Source organism: Leuciscus leuciscus, assembly GCF_965113295.1.
Source record: "Leuciscus leuciscus genome assembly, chromosome: 2".
In the NCBI taxonomy this organism is placed as follows: Eukaryota; Metazoa; Chordata; class Actinopteri; order Cypriniformes; family Leuciscidae; genus Leuciscus; species Leuciscus leuciscus.
The window spans coordinates 24,222,847-24,240,421 of NC_138726.1; the positions used below are offsets into that span (position 1 = coordinate 24,222,847).

General features: G+C 43.9%; 1 long non-coding RNA gene across 2 annotated transcripts; it reads left to right on the forward strand.

The window, feature by feature from the left end:
* Positions 1-370: 370 nt before the first annotated feature.
* LOC309493433 lies at positions 371-3,071 on the forward strand. Of its 2 annotated transcripts, XR_014203927.1 has the most exons (3): positions 371-392; positions 891-963; positions 1,054-3,071. It is a non-coding gene; the product is annotated as an uncharacterized lncRNA (long non-coding RNA). The 2 variants fall into 2 exon arrangements; XR_014203928.1 differs by lacking the exon at positions 371-392 and having other exon boundaries at positions 651-963.
* The last annotated feature ends 14,504 nt before the right edge of the window (positions 3,072-17,575 follow it).

Below are 17,575 nucleotides of genomic sequence, written 5' to 3' on the forward strand. Positions count from 1 at the left end.
AAACACACACATATAAACTAAATTTATTATACATTACTACTTTTTTACAGTGTTTACCACTCGTTTATTGCACAGTATCTGGTATGAAGGTTTTAGCCGCGATGCTCATTCAATTCAACATATTCTGTACAACTGTGTCTTCAAATTGCTGAGATAGCCTAACTAATGTAGCTGATTCCTGCTGTCGTCATTGGCGTTTGTTATGAATAACAAAAGCCGGTCAATATAGTTTGGTCTGTTTTTGTTTAGCCTAACTTTACTTACTACAGGTGCCCTCATTCTCTCAAATACCATTTTAAAGCCATTTACTGGTCAATAAATATTATGTTGTGAATAATCAGCTTTGTTCTTTTGTTTCCCCAGAACAACCAGTAGGCCTACATTGAATTACAGTAAGTTACCTATACACCACATGCAAGTACTTTATTACTATGAACTTTCTCTGTGTGAAATTGTATTGTTTGACTGTGTACTTTTTTAATCAGTTATTCTCTGAAAATCTTCCCTCATGCTCTCAAATCTCATTCATGTTACTCAGAAAATAATATCACAGGTTTGGAGCCAATAATGCTATGCATTTTTTTATAGGCTATACCTTAATCATATGCATTTGAATATAAGACATTTGAGCCCTGAATTATAACTTCAAGTTTAGTCTTTTTCGGAAAAAAAAAAGGAAAAAGCTATTATATGGCTTCATAAGACTTACAACACAACCCATAACACATGAGTTGTGAACTCATTGATTATTTTTAGGATCTTTTCTGGGACATTTTTGGAGCTTAACCATTTTTACATAAATTGTTGCATTGAATTGAACTAGACAAGTGTACATAAGAATAGTTTCATGAATGAATTACAAAATTTTTTTATGCTTGTGTTTCATGCAGTGATATTGAATGGTGACGGGTTGCATTATGCCTGAGATCTGCTTTCGGGTTCCACAGACAGAAAGTCAAACAGGTTTGGAACGTCACAAGGCTGAGGAAATTATTTAAATTTCCCAACTATCAATTTAATAACCTTACTAACAGTAAATGTTGTACTTTGCAGGGATCTCGGTAAGCTGAAATACAAGTTTGATCAAGAATAAAAATCCTCCTGTAGACCTGAAAATCACTGAAGTGCCTGGACCATCCACCAGAAAAGAGGAAAAACAAACAGGAAAATGAAGCTGATGCACCTTTTCACTTTTCTAACTCGTTAAGTACCTCACGTGTCCCTTGTGAAGATTTTATAATTGATTGCATTTTATGTTGCAGCGAGTAAAGGTGCATCACATTTGTGAATTTCGTGAAATTACGCAGGCAAAAATGTCCATTGACCGTTGTCAGCAGTGTGGCGATGTAATCTATGAAGCGCCACACAAAATTGCTGATCGTGTGGATTCTTATTGAAATGAGTGAATTCACCAGTGAACATTCACAGAACAACAGATAATTTTACTGCACCTTAAAGGCCCTTTCACACCGGATGCGTAACGAAAAAGCTAAACGAAAAAGCGAATAGTTCGTGTGCGAATAGTTCGCATCAAAACCATTCACATCAGCCGCGACGCGAATTTGCGACGTCTGTGACGTTCAGAGAGCTTCAACATTCTAAAACTTTCGCGCCGACAGCTGAGAAAACATGGACACTTCATCATCATCATCATCCAGTCATAGTCATAGCATCCAGTGAAGACGAGCTTTTCATTTTATTTAAAAGACAGAAAAGAAGGTTTTGGGTGCACCCAATCTTACAGAACAGAGAGTCTGAAGGGGAGTATGCTTATGTGCACAGGTTTTTTTTTTTTTGCGTCTTCAACTAAACACAGTGCGTTTTGTAATGTAACTACACATTACATGTAACACACGAAGTAAGTAAGTTAAAAATCATTCGACTAGAAACTGTAGATATCACACAAAGAATGTATAGTAGCCTATACTAAAAGCAGCCCTAAATAGTCTCACTACATTTTGTTACGTGTTCAAAGTAAACACGGTCTCTGTCTCTATCTTTGACGATAATAGTGTTAGCTTTCCCAAATGTAGTTTGGCCTGCTAGCCTACACAGCACAGGACTATATGACTAAAACTATCACACAACAAACTCACAGTCAAGATAACCGAGTTGGTTGGCAATGCTACGCCACACATTGTCTTTCAAATCGTTGTCCTTGTAGTATGTGATTGGCTGAAGCCTATTCTGTCGCCGCAAAAGTAAAAAAAAAATTGACATCGAAGCGAATAAAATAAAAGTCGTTTTTTCGCCGCTGCGCATTCGCGTTCGGTGTGGAAGCACTCATTACACAAACAGCTGATCGAAAAATAAAACCATCGCGCGAATGATTCGTGCGTCAAAATCGCGTCCAGTGTGAAAGGGCCTTAACTCTGGAAAAATGGAAAATGTTTTCTGCTTGTTGTGACATAAGGAATTCTGTTTCCGGGTCGAAACCTCTACTTCTACTTCCTCTATCTTGTTTCTAGATATTGAGAATACTCAACAACCATTTATGGGAACTGTTGATTCAAGTCACACAAAAGCTTTTCAAAAGCCATAGTGTACATAACAGTCTCCAGTCTAACAGCATCCTAGACTTAAACATTTTATGATTCAAAATAGCTGAATAACTAAACCATCTGAGATTTCGGAATAGAGATAAAGGTTAGGATCATAATTTTCAGGAATATTACAGCACAATGAGTGTATATTAGCACTGTTTTTTGTTTGTTTTTGGCATCTGATTGAGCTTTTGGACTTGGAAACAGTGACGTCAGACTTAACAAGCGGACTGAAACATGTTTTAAAATTAAGTGAAGATGGACATTTTTAATTAGTCAAAATTGTTATTTTTTACATTGATTTATTACTTGGAACATGTTTTTTCCATGCATTTTGTTGAGATGTCTTTTCTTGTGTAGCTTATTGTATACACATGGTTGATTATTCATGTTACTTATGTATTATATAATTTTTTGTGTGTGTGTGTGTATTCATTGATATTAATCTATTACTAGCTTTTTTTTCCAAGTGCATGGAAGTGTATTAAAATGGATCTAAAATATGTAATAAACAATTCTTATTTTGTATTTGGTTCAGTTTGTTTATTATAATAGAAGTTAATGGTGGTAACCATAGTAACAACATGAAATTAATTTAATACAAATAAAATAAAATTGAAATTTGGTTCCTGGAGGCACCACACAGTGCCTAATATAAGAGTTCCTCAGGAAACCTGTGTGGTTCCTCAGAGAACCGCCCCTTTTTAAAGGGTGCCTAGAGGATCTACAGACGGTTCCGCCGGTGTGGCAAAGTGAAGAACCCCAAAAGGTTCCTCCAGGCACCTTTTATTTTTACAGTGTAGATATGGCATGACGAAAATGACGTTCAGTACGGCCATATAAACGTCAAAGTATGAACGGTCAGAATGACCGCGATGGTAGTTCTAGTAGTTATGGAATTCCGGTAGTTCTAGTGTTAAAGAGAAGACTTAAGATTGATCTATTTCAGGTCCTAATCAGGAGACGACGAAACCGTTGTGCTGTGCTGCTTATATTTATCAAGCAGTAAAAAAGGCCCTTCTCACACCAAAATCAAGTGTCTGTGGATGAGAGTCCGAAACAAGGATTGGTGGAATGTTGTCCACTCACAAATGATGAGTGGTATGTGAATTTTAGAATGACAATTCAGTAATTAATGACAATTCATTCAACAACAACAACAGCTCGTTCAATGTGTCATATGTCATTATGCCATTTCTACTTCATTGCACATGCCCAGTCATTTCCAGTTTCGATTTTCAATCTGATCAAGTGTTTACATGTCCTCTAGATTGGATTAGAAAATGTCTAAACCACCCCTTACAATCCGAATGAATTTTTTGGCCAAATCATTCCGATTGACATGGTTATATGTGACATTTTTATTCCGCCTGTGCTACTAGTGTAACGCTAAGGTTCCAAGGAAGATGAAGAAGATGATTCAATAACAGAAGATTTAATATAATTCTCAGGAGTAAACAGCCAACATACAAAACAGCGTGTAAACACGAACATACTGCGACGCTGAGGGGGAGGAGGAACACACTGCAGGTGTAGGGGTTGAGGGACGGAGTGCAGCAGACGGAAGTCTATGGCGGAAGTGGTGTGACGACTGACCAAGATGGAGCCAGCAGGCCGAGATGGAGCGAAGAGAACCGAGGCCGGAGGCGGAGCCGCAGGGCTGTAGACATCCGGCAGCGGCAGGGCTGGAAAAAACTGGCTGAGCTTCGCGGTGCTACCAAACTAGACAGACAGATGGTAAGAATAATTTATAAAAATTTGTTACATTTATAAAGCACTTTTTTTTTTTCTGGGTACTCAAAGCGCTTTACATGGAAGGGGGAATCTCCTCAACCACCACCAATAATACCACCAAGAATAAAGCAGTCATTGGTGCTGTCCATAAACAGCGAAGATGAAGGTACCGGGGGGGATAGGGTGGGAATGGATGTCTCCTCATTGAAGTCAATCAGCCAGTCCACAGGGTGATGGAAGTTAGCCCTGATTCAGAAAAATGACTTCAGGGTCTCGTCGTCGTGGGGGCAGGTGAGTGCAAGACGAAAAAACTCCTGTGAAAAAGACAACAAATCGTGGCTCTTCTGATCCACAGCTGCAAATTTAGCTGCGTAGTTTATATTTTGGTCTGGTATTCTGTAAAGCTAAAGTTCAAAGGAAGATGAAGACGACAACTGAAGATTTAATATAATTCTCAGAGTAAACAGTCAACATATGAAACAGCGTGTAAGCACGGAAATACTGTGACAACTTTATTACAATTGGAATATTAGGGTCCATGTAAAACCAGCTAATTATGCATTGTATATTTGTATATTGTTACTAATATCTTTGTTTGTATTACCTTTTTAGGAACTATGGATGTAAATTAGGAATGTTGCTACAATCTGGTATGTTTACATTTTATTTGCATCCCTATTAAATAAATAAATATAAAATAAATTCAGTACATCAGTGAGTGTCATATCAAACAATTTGCTTTAAAATTTCACCGAATTATCTATTTTAATTGTATCTGTACACCGGGATTATCATTTTGAATGCAATTTGTATGTATATGTGTGTGTGTGCAGATGATACAGCGTTTTCTTACTTTCAAATAACCTTCATAGGCTTCCCAGGACTCCTGGCCAAGCCGTCTGTGATTCTTGATTAAAAGAAATTCCTCTTTCTTCTTCTGCAACAATGGGACAGCCGTCCCGTGTGGAGTTTTCAGAAAGTCTTGGCGGTGGAAGCATTCAGATGGTACGTCTGGGCATTTAGCACTACACATGGAGAGAGCCGGTGGGAGCACATAGAAGGAGAGAGAGAAATATGGAGAGAAACGAGGTGTGTGGTTGGAGGGAAGGATGGTGAAGAGGGGAGGGGTGTGAACAAGCAAAGGACAGAATATGTGCATCTTCTTTATGTATTTAATGCATGTTTAGTTAGTATTTGAGAAAATAGAGATTGATATCCGTGGGCTTCTGTGTTCTGTGTGTATTTACTGTGTCAATTTGTCGAGGCAGAACAATGTTTGTGACGCTTGTGTGTGTATGTGTGTGAAGGAGCAGATTGTCTGGCCGCTAAAGAGGCATGTGGGCACACAGATTCCGCCCCAGGTCAACCATAGCCAGAAGCAGATGAGCAGGTAGTCAGTTGTAGCTGCCAGTAACCAGTAACCGCCATTCACCAATGTGGCACGCCAAGCAGAGAGATGAGACAGCACAGGCCGCTTGCTGAGTGCCAAGCTGTCCAGTAGATCCGCACATGGGCCTGACCAGTTTCAGCGGGACAGCACCACCCCGACAGTGCAAAACCGGATAGACGGAGAACGTCCTTCAACGGGATGCTTGGGTGTCCTGCACAGGCTTTCATACATCTGTTATGAATGCAAATCTGCAATGTCCCTTAAATTATGCCAAACTATTGTTCACTTGTTCACCGCTTCTCTTCTTCTGTCATTACACCATATGCTGTATTTCTTTAATAATTTTCTCTTTCATTTACTTCTTGACTTCTTCAGGTTTGATCTCAGAATAGGAATTAATTTAGCCAAATAACTTGCATTCACAAACAATTTGACTGCGGTTTACTTCAGGATCACTTAAGTACTACAAATAAATAATATGTTGGTGACGTGACACTTTCTTATGTATTCAGTTATAAAAAATAAAATAAAAAATAAAGTTTAATAAAAAAAAAAAGTCTGATAACTCACATACATTGCGGAAACTTGCATGTTTTCATCTGGAAGATGTACAGTATTTGCTAATAGTGTTTGCTCATCAGCAATACACCTCTAAGACGTTTCCTGTCAGATGTTATATAGACATTTAGAAAATGTCTTTCAGATGTCTATGATTTAAAATGTGTTTATCAGATGTTTGTACACAACATATGTTTTCCAGAAGAAGTGCCCTTTAAAAGACTCCTTGGAGACGTACGTGAGCTATCTGGGAAATCATGGGCCATATTCACAAAACATTTTATCTTACCACTAAGAGTTCTCCTACATAGTGGTAAAAGTTCTTAGGCAAGAGTTTCCTCTTATCAACACACTCACCGTGCTCGCCCAGCTTATTAGGTGCTGAGACCTATCCCAGCAAACACATTTACATTATGGCACGTTGCATTTCTGCAATGGCAATGCCACTGTCTACGTGCTCACAACATTGTAACAATGTAGAATTGTAAGAAGCAACAGGGCTGTAGCAACGTTGTTGCTAGACATTCAGCAACTGAGAGACGCTGTTCTGACAATTTAGTTTTTTTTATGCTAGATAGGCCTATAGATATCCCCCATTTAGCATTTTATGTTTTGAGGTTAATTTTTAATTAGTCAGATGTTAGATAATTATATACTTTTTAAATATTGTTTATCCTTATTATTATTTAATGGGGCTATCAGTAAATTAGCCAAATTATAATCAACACCTGCAAGTGTACACTTTGAAGAGTAAAAATGACAGAAGGTTACGTTAATTCAACTGTATTAAAACTGCATATGGTAATCAAATAAACGAAGCACTACATAAATGAAGATACACATTTCTTTTAGGTATAATAAATAAAACATAAAAAGCAAAGATTAGAACATTTAATGAACAAAAATGGGTTCTACATGGCAGCCCATTGATAAAGGTCGGTAACCGGAATCAGTCCAGGAAACATCAACAAATCCAGAGGAGCAAAGAAACGAATGAGACTAAATAGCAGACAAATCAAATGAAAAATGTTTTGGTTACGTATGTAACCATAGTTCCCTGAAGAGGGAACGAGGCACTGCGTCGAAGTACTGTGGGAACGCCTCTGCGTGATTGCGTCATGAAGCACGTATGAAACCAGTCCAATGGCATGATGGATGTCATCGACCAGGAAACTATAAAGCACAACTGAACCAAACAGCGTCAGCTTCTGATAGGCTGAAGTAAGTTGATCACGGGCATGCTGGGAGTATGGCAGGGTGATGCAGCGTCTCGTTCCCTCTTCAGGGAACTAGGGTTACATACGTAACCGAGACGTTCCCTTTCAAGGGAACTCAAGCTGCGTCGAAATGCTGTGGGAACACTAATACCCACGCCACCATAAAAGCAAGTGTCCTTCTGTGTGAAATCAATGCGCACATCTAGGCGATAGGCACCTGTGCCCCTGGACTGGAGCCGAGGTCCAGCTAGTGAAGCTTCACGAATGTATGCGTTGAGGACTAGCCTGCCGTATCACAAACATCTTGGAGGGAAACTCCTGACAGTAATGCTTTGGAAGCAGCCATACTCCTAGTGGAGTGGGCCCGTACAGCCAAAGGTGAAGGCTGACTGGCCGACTCATAAGCAAGTGAGATGGCCTCGACCACACACTTACTCATCCTCTGCTTAGATGCCGGGCACCCCATTGTGGGTACCGCAGAGCAAACGAACAGTGTTCAGACTTTCTCCACAGTTCTGTGGATATAAGCATCTAAGGCCCTAATTGGGCAGAGCAGATAGAAAGTTTATCTAGGTCTGACGTCCGGAGGAGGAGAGAAGGCCTGCAGTACTCTAGGTGTAACAGTATTAGTTGGAACCTTAGGAACGTAATCTGGTTTTAGGGTGAAGAAAACCGTTCACCATACCAGGAGCAAATTCCATGCACAAGGGAGATACCAAAAGTGCTTGAATGTCTCCAATTCTCTTGAGAGATGAAATAGCAAGGAGAAGGTGAAGGATCGACCCACTTGCCTGAGAGAGTAGGTCCCTCCTGATCGGAATCTCCAGAGGAGAGCCGCTGAGGAGAGACACTAGGTCCGCAAACCATACTCGGGCCGGCCAGGATTGGGCTACTAGCAGTAGACTGACCCCATCCTGGCGAACCATTTCCAGAACTCCTGGGAGCAGAGCAATTGGGGAAATGCGTACAGACCATAGACTGTAAAAAAAGATGGACGACACCCCTTCGCTCTCTTCCATTGGTGAGAACTGAAGCCGCCAGTGTCCCGAAATGGCGCTGACATCTTGGGACTAGAGTCTGCGCAGTAGCGATCTCGGGACCAGACTTGCACAGTAGTGAGCAGGAAGTAAAGCCGCAAAATCAACGCCCCGCCCTCACTCTCGCAGAATGCACTCTCCCTGCACTTTTTTAAGTAGCTTATGTCTGCTCCATTCTGCTCCAATTTGAATGTCTGTTGATTGCAGTACGACAAGAGGCTTGTTAAAATAACGTAAATACAATCTCCTCAGTCCTCCGAAGATCCCGAAAAAAGTCTGTTGGTGCTTCAGTGACTACTTCGCTCAGAGAACCTGTCAATCGCAGCTGTCAATCATGACGTTACACCACTGTTGTTATAGCATCACGTAACTAACTAAAAATAAACTTATTTTAAAAACAGACACTTGAACTTACATCAGCGTGATAAAAACGACAGCAAATGACAGAAACCACCTTTGGAAAAAATATATTTGAAGTGTAATTTAATTGTTTAGTTGGTCTCACGTCCCATTGAATAACACGAAGAGGCAGGGTTTATGACCTATACTAAGACCAGTCACCGGGGGGCGATCGAGACGCTTTGGCTTCACTTTTCAGGGCTTGTGCGGCACGCTTGGTACAGACGTGACCTCGGCCGTGTCTGCACCATAGCGTCCAACCCCAGAGGGGCTGGATGGCTGAGTAAGAACCACAGTGGACAATGTGTGGTCTCTTGGGTTGCAAACAGGTCGGCCTCGGCTTATCCGAAGTTCTCCCAAAGGAGCTCCACCAACTTGGGGTGGAGTCTCCAGTCCCCGGGCCTTGGCCCCTGCCTCGACAGGATGTCTTCCCTCCTGACAAGGAGCTCCCAATACGGGCCCTTAGGACAGGAACCAAGGTTCTTTCCACATAACTAAGGCACGAAGGCATCGCCGCGTGACCTTGATCATGCGGAGTGAGTTTCCCCTCGGGAAGAACCCCTTGGTCCTGAGCCACCACTGCAACGGACTCATGTACAACAGACCACAAGGTATCACGTTGGACCCTGCTGCCATCAGACCTAACCGTTTTTGAAACTGCTTTACAGTGGCTGGCCTATGAAAGGAAGAACACAATATTGGTACACTTCACCCCCAAAAGCAAACCTCAGGATCTTCCTGTGTTGTGGAAGGGTGGATATGTGGATGTATGTGTCCTTTAGATCTAACGTGACAAATCAGTCCTCGGATATGGACAAATCCATACTCGGACAACAACTTCCCTTTTACTGGCTTGTTTTTCCAAACCTCATGAACTTGCTGCGAAATCACAACGTAATCACATTCTCTTAAAAGCATACACCCATTGCAGTAAAAAAAATTAAATCTGTTACAGATTTAATAAGCTGCTGTGCCAGTCTAATAAAATTATTTATTATTATCAATGTTGCTTGTTTGTGGTGATGGGTTCCCTGCCTCATTACACATTTGGACACTGATGTGATGACTCTATTTCAGGCGACATGACAACGTCCTCATTGAATAACATCACTACTAATACATTATGAAAAATACTTTGCTTGTTACATATTGTAAGAGTCAAACAGGTCAATTTAGCTCAAAGGGAATTATGAATTAATTTATAGGGAATTCGAAAGAATCAGTTATACAACCGAGAAAATGACTCGTCCAGCGTTCATTTGAACGGGCCGTAACTATCAACTCTGCAGCGGATAGTAATATCCAAACTATAGTGAAAACACTATTTATTAGCACGGTAACATAGATCAGCAGTTTAAGACATTAAATTTGTAAGCACATAACACAAGACACTTCTCTTTAAAATCCAAACAAGACTTTACTGATTACTCTAACACATAAAACTAATATCTAACACGAACACACGCACACACACATTCATACGAGTTGCAGAAAGAAAGAAAGGAAAGAATGAGTTTTGTGAGATGACGAAATCCCAAGTTTTTAGTCATATATGCACTTATGATACATGATTTGAACGAACCATCAATCATTAATTAAACCCTTCTATCGTTGGGTTATTAAAGGGTTAGTTCACCCAAAAATGAAAATTCTGTCAGTAATTACTCACCCTCATGTTGTTCCAACCGCGTAAGACCTTCGTTCATCTTCGGAACACAAATTAAGATATTTTTGATGAAATCTGAGTGCTGGATCACTTCTCCATAGGCTGCTAGGTGGCCCAAACTTGCTGGCCCAGAAAAGTTATTAAAGAGATCGTTAATATAGTCCAAGTGACTACAGTGGCTCAATCTTAAGTATATCAAGCGACGAGAATACTTTTTGTGCGCAAAAACAAACAAAAATAACGACTTTATTCCACTATTCATTTCCTTCTCTCTGGGCCTCGTAGTGTTTTTGCGCTGCGCGTCTGTGTTATACGTCATCACGCATAACACACATGACCAGCATCGGCCAATAGTGAGCCTACGTGGTGATATACTTAAGATTGAGCCACTGTAGTCACTTGGACTATATTAACGATCTCTTTAATAACTTTTCTGGGCCAGCAAGTTTGGGCCACCTAGCAGCCTATGGAGAAGTGATCCAGCACTCAGATTTCATCAAAAATATCTTAATTTGTGTTCCGAAGATGAACGAAGGTCTTACGCGGTTGGAACAACATGAGGGTGAGTAATTACTGACAGAATTTTCATTTTTGGGTGAACCCTTTAAATTGTATATCAATGCACCAGTTCAGCTAAGAGTCTGGAGGCGACTTGCATTTCTTGCTTTCCTTTGGGTTCACTTTGTTGGCGCAACAGGGGGTTTCCCGGGTTCGTTGATTGGCTGGCGGTCTCCTTGTGTCTGGATAGATGTCTTGGGCTGCCAATAACGTGGTGTGTCATAAAGCATCGCTTTACATTATTTTATTTATTTATTTGGGTTGTGTGCGTCATACAGTACATATTCTGCTGAAGCGTACACAATGATTGTGTGATAAGAATTAGTATTTTATTACATTTTGTTTTTATTTTGGTGATTACTCACTCTCGCTGTGCAGTTTGCTTGTTGCATTCTTGTCAAAGATAACATATGCAGTACTAGTGGACACAGCTAGACTAAGCTAGGCTGATTTTAGGCTGAGTTTTAGGCTGTTTACTTTTTTCCCGATGAGGGAAGGGGGTGAAAAGGCCAAGGTTCAAGAGTCATGTTTTGCAACTATATATAGCACGATATACACAAACCAACACTACATGATACAGTATACGTTCAATATCCATGTGGGGTGTGTAATGGTGTAGGTGGGGAGTGTAGCTGTAGTGAGCAGAATAAATATGACAACAATAAATTGAGTAGCTAGAATGCAATGACGAAATGAATGCAATAAATGCATTGCATTTGATATGAATGCAAAGCTGTTTTCATTGAAGAGTTTATCTTCATTCAGTACAATTTAAAGTGATGAAGTGATGGGTATTTAAATAAATACAATGAGTTGAAGTTTTGAATGGAGACTACAAAACGCCTCCGGACTTCCACCAGTACAGCACCAGCTGAGTGGAGGCTCTGCGTGGCTGCATCTCTCTGGCTCACACTCATTCTCTGACAGATGTCTGAGCTTGGGAAGAATGACAGGACTTGAGATGGGAGATGTCTGGATGCCACAGTGAAACTGCACATATGGCCACCGTGCGGAGAAACACGGGCAGGGGGCTGCGGAGAGAGAGAGAGAGAGAGAGAGAGAGAGAGAGAGAGAGAGAGGGAGAGAGAAATAGAGAGAGAATGGGAAAAGAGGTGGTGTTATCCTCTCGCTTCAATGGTTCCACCATCTGATTGTGATGTAGACCACATTTGACAGAAATGGAAATCTCTGACATCATGGAATTGTTTCTACATCAGACTCAGAATGAACAACTAACTTATACACCTCACAATGTACAAATAGTACATCTGTTTGAGAGAGAGAGAGAGAGAGAGAGAGAGAGAGAGAGAGAGAGAGAGAGAGAGAGTTTATCATTGCATCCGAATCATCAAAGTGACAAAATACATAGTCACTTTTGTTGTACCACCGTAACATGAAATGCTTAAGAACGTTGTATTCCTGGTGATTAATTTGAAGAATATGTTTTAGATACACAACTCAACATATTTGTTAATGCATTTATATCTTGTATTTGATCTATCTGCACTTCATCCTCTTCACAGCACAGTTTCTGAGTAACTATATTAAGGGCTAAAAAAGACAGCGGGAAAAGTGCAGCGACACATATGCATCTCCTGTACTTTAGTTTAGAGGCTGCCATTAATGTTCATTTAGCTAATTGATTGTCACATCAACCAATAGTCCGCTAAAGGGCTGTTAAACCAGAACACGCTGACATTAGTCACAGCAAGTATTTATTATATCCAAACACATAAACAAACAATAAATAAATCCAAAGTATAAAGAAAGTAATCTAACTGAAATAAGTTGAAGTACTAAAATTACTAAGACAGAAAGATAATTAAATTAAATTGTATATAGAAATATAAAAAGTGATAAAAGTACATAACAAAATAAAAACTGAAAATAAAATAAAAACTGAAAATATAAAAATAGCAGCTTAATGTCAATAAGTACTATAATAGAATAAAAAAAAAATATATATATAACATTGTGCGTAGCACACAAGTAGATTTACTTTGAAATGTTTGTACTGTATTAGACCATACAATGAAAGTCAGTGGTGTAAAACAGCATTAGACCCCTAGCTGAACTATCCATTTACGTAATTGTATGCAATTTCTTGGAAATAACTTGGTAAGACATTGATGCAAAAAAAAAAAAAGTACATCTAATGTAAATATTACCATTTATTTATGTGAACAAATGTGAATTTGTATAATTAGAAAGATTGATATAGGTGCAATTACATTATTATGGACTATGAGCTAGTAATTTGAGAAATGTGCTTAAGTGCTGAGATGTAGGTGGTGTTGTACAGTTTCTGCCTCTGCGGGCTGTGTCTGATTCTTTTGACCTTTCAGAGGACAGAGAGGGAGAGGAAACCTTCACCCTTTTAGCCTGTTACCTTGGCTACCAGCCAAATAGCCAATCACCACTATGGGTTTTGTTTCCCACCCCTCCTTCCAGTACAGTTTTAGCCATCCTAGCACTTCCTGGGAGTGTCTGACATGCTGGAATGCTAGATTGACAAGCTCAGAGATGTTTTGGTAGACACCCAGCATTTTACACATATGGAGGAACATGCTGGAAAAAGAGTAGGCTAATTCCCCGGGCATGACTGGCAGTGATTACAGGAAAACACATACATGGTACGCACACATACGCTTAGCATTAAAACACAGTGCAAGGGTTATACCAATGATTTGGCTAAAAATGCCTCAGGATTACTGTTTTAACAGCATTGTTTCTAACTCTCACCATGTCTTATAAGAGTCTGCTAAGAACAATGAAATTAATCTGTTGTATATGGAACAATTTCACAAGCTTTTATGAGAGTTTGCATCTCATTATCATTTATATGCGTGCATGTCTGGTAAAGATCTAGAATTGGGTTTGTTGCACGTGTCACCAATAAGGCCCTACAACATTATTTTCAATCTCCTAGCACCCCTGAGGAACCTGAGGATCAGGTCGTGCTTTCCCAAAGACTTACTGCATCGTGATGTGCGGCTATTGCGGCAACATACACTTTGAGGGTGGAGGGAGACAGCCTTCGCTCCAACCCATCTTGCAGGAAGGAAAGCACGACACTGATCGGGCAAGTTCGGGGGTCTTCCCGACGGGAAGAGCACCAACCGACGAATAGGTTCCACTTCAACGCATAGAGGCGCCTCGTAGAGGGGGCTCTAGCGGAAGAGATGGTGTCTACCACAGCCTGTGGTAGGCCACCTAGAACCTCCGCGTCCCGTCCAGGGACCAGACATGGAGTTTCCAGAGGTCTGGGCGCGGGTGCCATAGAGTGCCCAGTCTCTGAGAAAGAAGGTCCTTCCTCAGAGGAATCGGCCAAGGAGGGGCTGTCGCGAGGAGCATGAGTTCTGCAAACCAAGTCCGGTTGGGCCAATACGGCGCAACAAGCAGGACTTGCTCCTCATCCTCCCTGATCTTGCACAAAGTCTGTGCGAGAAGGCTCACTGGGGGAAACACATATTTGCGAAGGCCCTGGGGTCAGCTGTGCGCCAGTGCGTCCGTGCCGAGAGTTCCTTCGGTCAGGGAATAAAACAACTGGCAATGGGTCGTGTCCGGAGAGGCAAACAGATCTATCTGAGTGGCTCTGAAGATTCCCCATATCAGCTGGACCACTTGGGGATGGAGTCACCATTCTCCCGGAAGAGGGGGCTGCCGTGAGAGCTCGTCGGCTGCACGGTTGAGCACACCAGGGACATGAATGGTTCGAAGCGACCTCAGATGCTTCTGACTCCAAAGGAGGAGATGGCGGGCGAGTCGCGACATACGACAGGAGCGTAGACCACCTTGGCGGTTGATGTACGCAACGGTCGCAGTGCTGTCCGTACGGACCAGTACATGCCTGTGACGAAGTAAGCCTCTGAGGCGGCACAAGGCTAAGCGTACTGCTTGCAACTCTAGGCAGTTGATGTGCCAATGCAGTTGGGGCCCCGTCCACAGACCCAAAACTGCATGCCCGTTGTACGTGGCCCCCCAGCCGTTGGCAGAAGCATCTGTGAAAACCACAGCATGCCTGGACACCTGAACTAAGGGCACTCCGGCCCATAGAAACGCAGGGTCCGACCAAGGACTGAAGGTTGGGCGACAGTGCGGGGTGATGTTCACCCGGAACGTGCCGCTCTGCCACTCCCATCTCGGGACTCGGTCGTGAAGCCAGCGCTGAAGTGGTCTCATATGCAGCAAGCCGAGCGGCGTTACCGCGGCTGCGGCTGCCATATGCCCCAGGAGCCTCTGAAACTGTTTCAGTGGGACCGCTGACCTGCCTTGAAAGGACTTGAGGCAGTTGAGCACTGACTGGACGCGCTCCTCCGTGAGGCGCGCAGTCCGGCTGACCGAGTCCAGCTCCATACCGAGATAAGAGATCCTCTGCGTGGGGCAGAGTTTGCTCTTGTCCCAGTTGACCTGAAGCCCCAACCGGCTGAGATGCCGAAGCACCATGTCCCTGTGTTCGCACAACAGGTCTCACGAGTGAGCTATTATAAGCCAGTCATCGAGATAGTTGAGAATGCGAATGCGAATGCCATGTTATCTCATGGGAACAATGGCCGCCTCCGCGACTTTCGTGAAGACACGGGGCGACAGGGCCAGCCCGAAGGGTAGGACTTTGTACTGATACGCCCGACCCTCGAAAGCAAACCGAAGAAACGGTCTGTGTCGAGGAAGAATCGAGACGTGAAAGTACGCGTCCTTCAGGTCGATCGCTGCAAACCAATCCTGGGGACGGATGCATCCGAAGATGTGTTTCTGCGTGAGCATTTTGAACGGGAGCTTGTGCAGGGCCCGATTCAAAACCCGCAGGTCCAGGATTGGCCGTAGCCCACCACCTTTCTTGGGTACAATGAAGTAAGGGCTGTAGAACCCAGACCTCATCTCGGCTGGAGGGACCGGCTCGATCGCGTCCTTCGCCAGCAGGACGTCGATCTCTTTCCGCAAGACGGGCATCCACTGACTGCACATGGGTGAAGCGGACGCCCCTGAACCTGGGAGGTCGGCAAGCAAACTGAATTGCGTAGCCAAGCCGGATGGTACGGGTGAGCCACCGGGACGGCCTGGGAAGCGCTAGCAAGGCTTCAAAGACCGTACCAGTGAACCGACCCGGACCACCGGCGTACCCGGGGTGGGGCAGCGAGGTGGAAGGCAGGGACTCGACTCCGGAGGCACTGAAGCAGCCGGAAGTGGAGCCTGCTTCCACGCGGGGGCAGACGACAGGGAAGGCACGGAGGTGTTCGACTGTTCGTTGCCCCGAGGCGAAGGAGGGAGGGGAAACGAGGAATGACGCCCGAGGGGATCGAGTCCAGGTTTCCGCACCTCCCTGCCCAGTGGGAGATGAGAGTGATGAGGCCGAGGCGGCATCACTGTCACCTGAGCACTGGGACGAGGGGAATGAGAGCGGTGAGGCAACGTGGCGGCGCCCACTGTCATTCTGACCCTCTTGGATGGAGGAGACTGGGAACGACGAGGCAAATGAGTGTCGTCCTGGACTACCAGTCTCGACCGTGTATGACCCAGGGGAAATAGAAACTGCTCTTTTATTGAAACTTTGGGTACCGCTGGTCTGCTGGCCAGCGGCGGAACAGAAACAAAAGGAAACCAAAGATTATCCACCCAGCCCTCCTCCGGGGGAAGGAGTGGTGCAGAGGCACACTCCCGTAGAGCAGCAGGCATGTCCCCTGGGTCGCCTGTCTCAGGGTCTCTTCAGTCTCCTCTTACATGGAGGTTTAGAGGCGCTGGGAGCAAGCTGGGCAGCTCTCTTGCGGCCGGCACCCTGCTGCCTAGGTGGAGGCTGCTGCCTAGGCTGAGCAGGTGTGGAGGCGGCGGCAGGAGGGCGCCCTCGGCGACGAGCAGCCGGAGGCGCAGCCGGTGAAGACTGGGCAGCAGCACCCTGTCTCCGTGGCATGATGTGTTTAATCACCTCCGACTGCTTCTGGGCAGCGGAGAACTGTTGGGCGTAATCCTCCACCGCGTCGCCGAAGAGCCCACCCTGGGATATGGGGGAGTTCAGGAGCTTACTCTTGTCCGACTCCTTCATATCAGCCAGGGTAACCACAGGTGTCGCTCCTGGACCACAAGAGTGGACATCGCCCGACCCAGGGAACGTGCGGTGACTTTCGTCGCCCGTAGGGCAAGGTCCGTCGCTGTACGCAGCTCTTGGAGCACCCCTGGATCAGTACCACCCTCCTGCATGTCGCATAGCGCCTTCGCCTGGTGAACCTGGAGAAGCGCCATGGCATGCAGGGCAGAAGCAGCTTCCCCACACGCACTATAAGCCTTTCCGGTCAGACCGGAAGAGAACCTACAGGCGCGGGAGGGGAGTGAGGGGTTACCCCGCCAGGTGGACGCGGTCTTGGGACACAGATGCATCGCCACAGATCGTTCCACTGGGGGGATGCCCTCGTATCCCTTCACTGCCCCGCCATCGAGAGTGGTGAGGGAGGAGGAGGGAGTCGATCTGTGTCGGGCCGCCA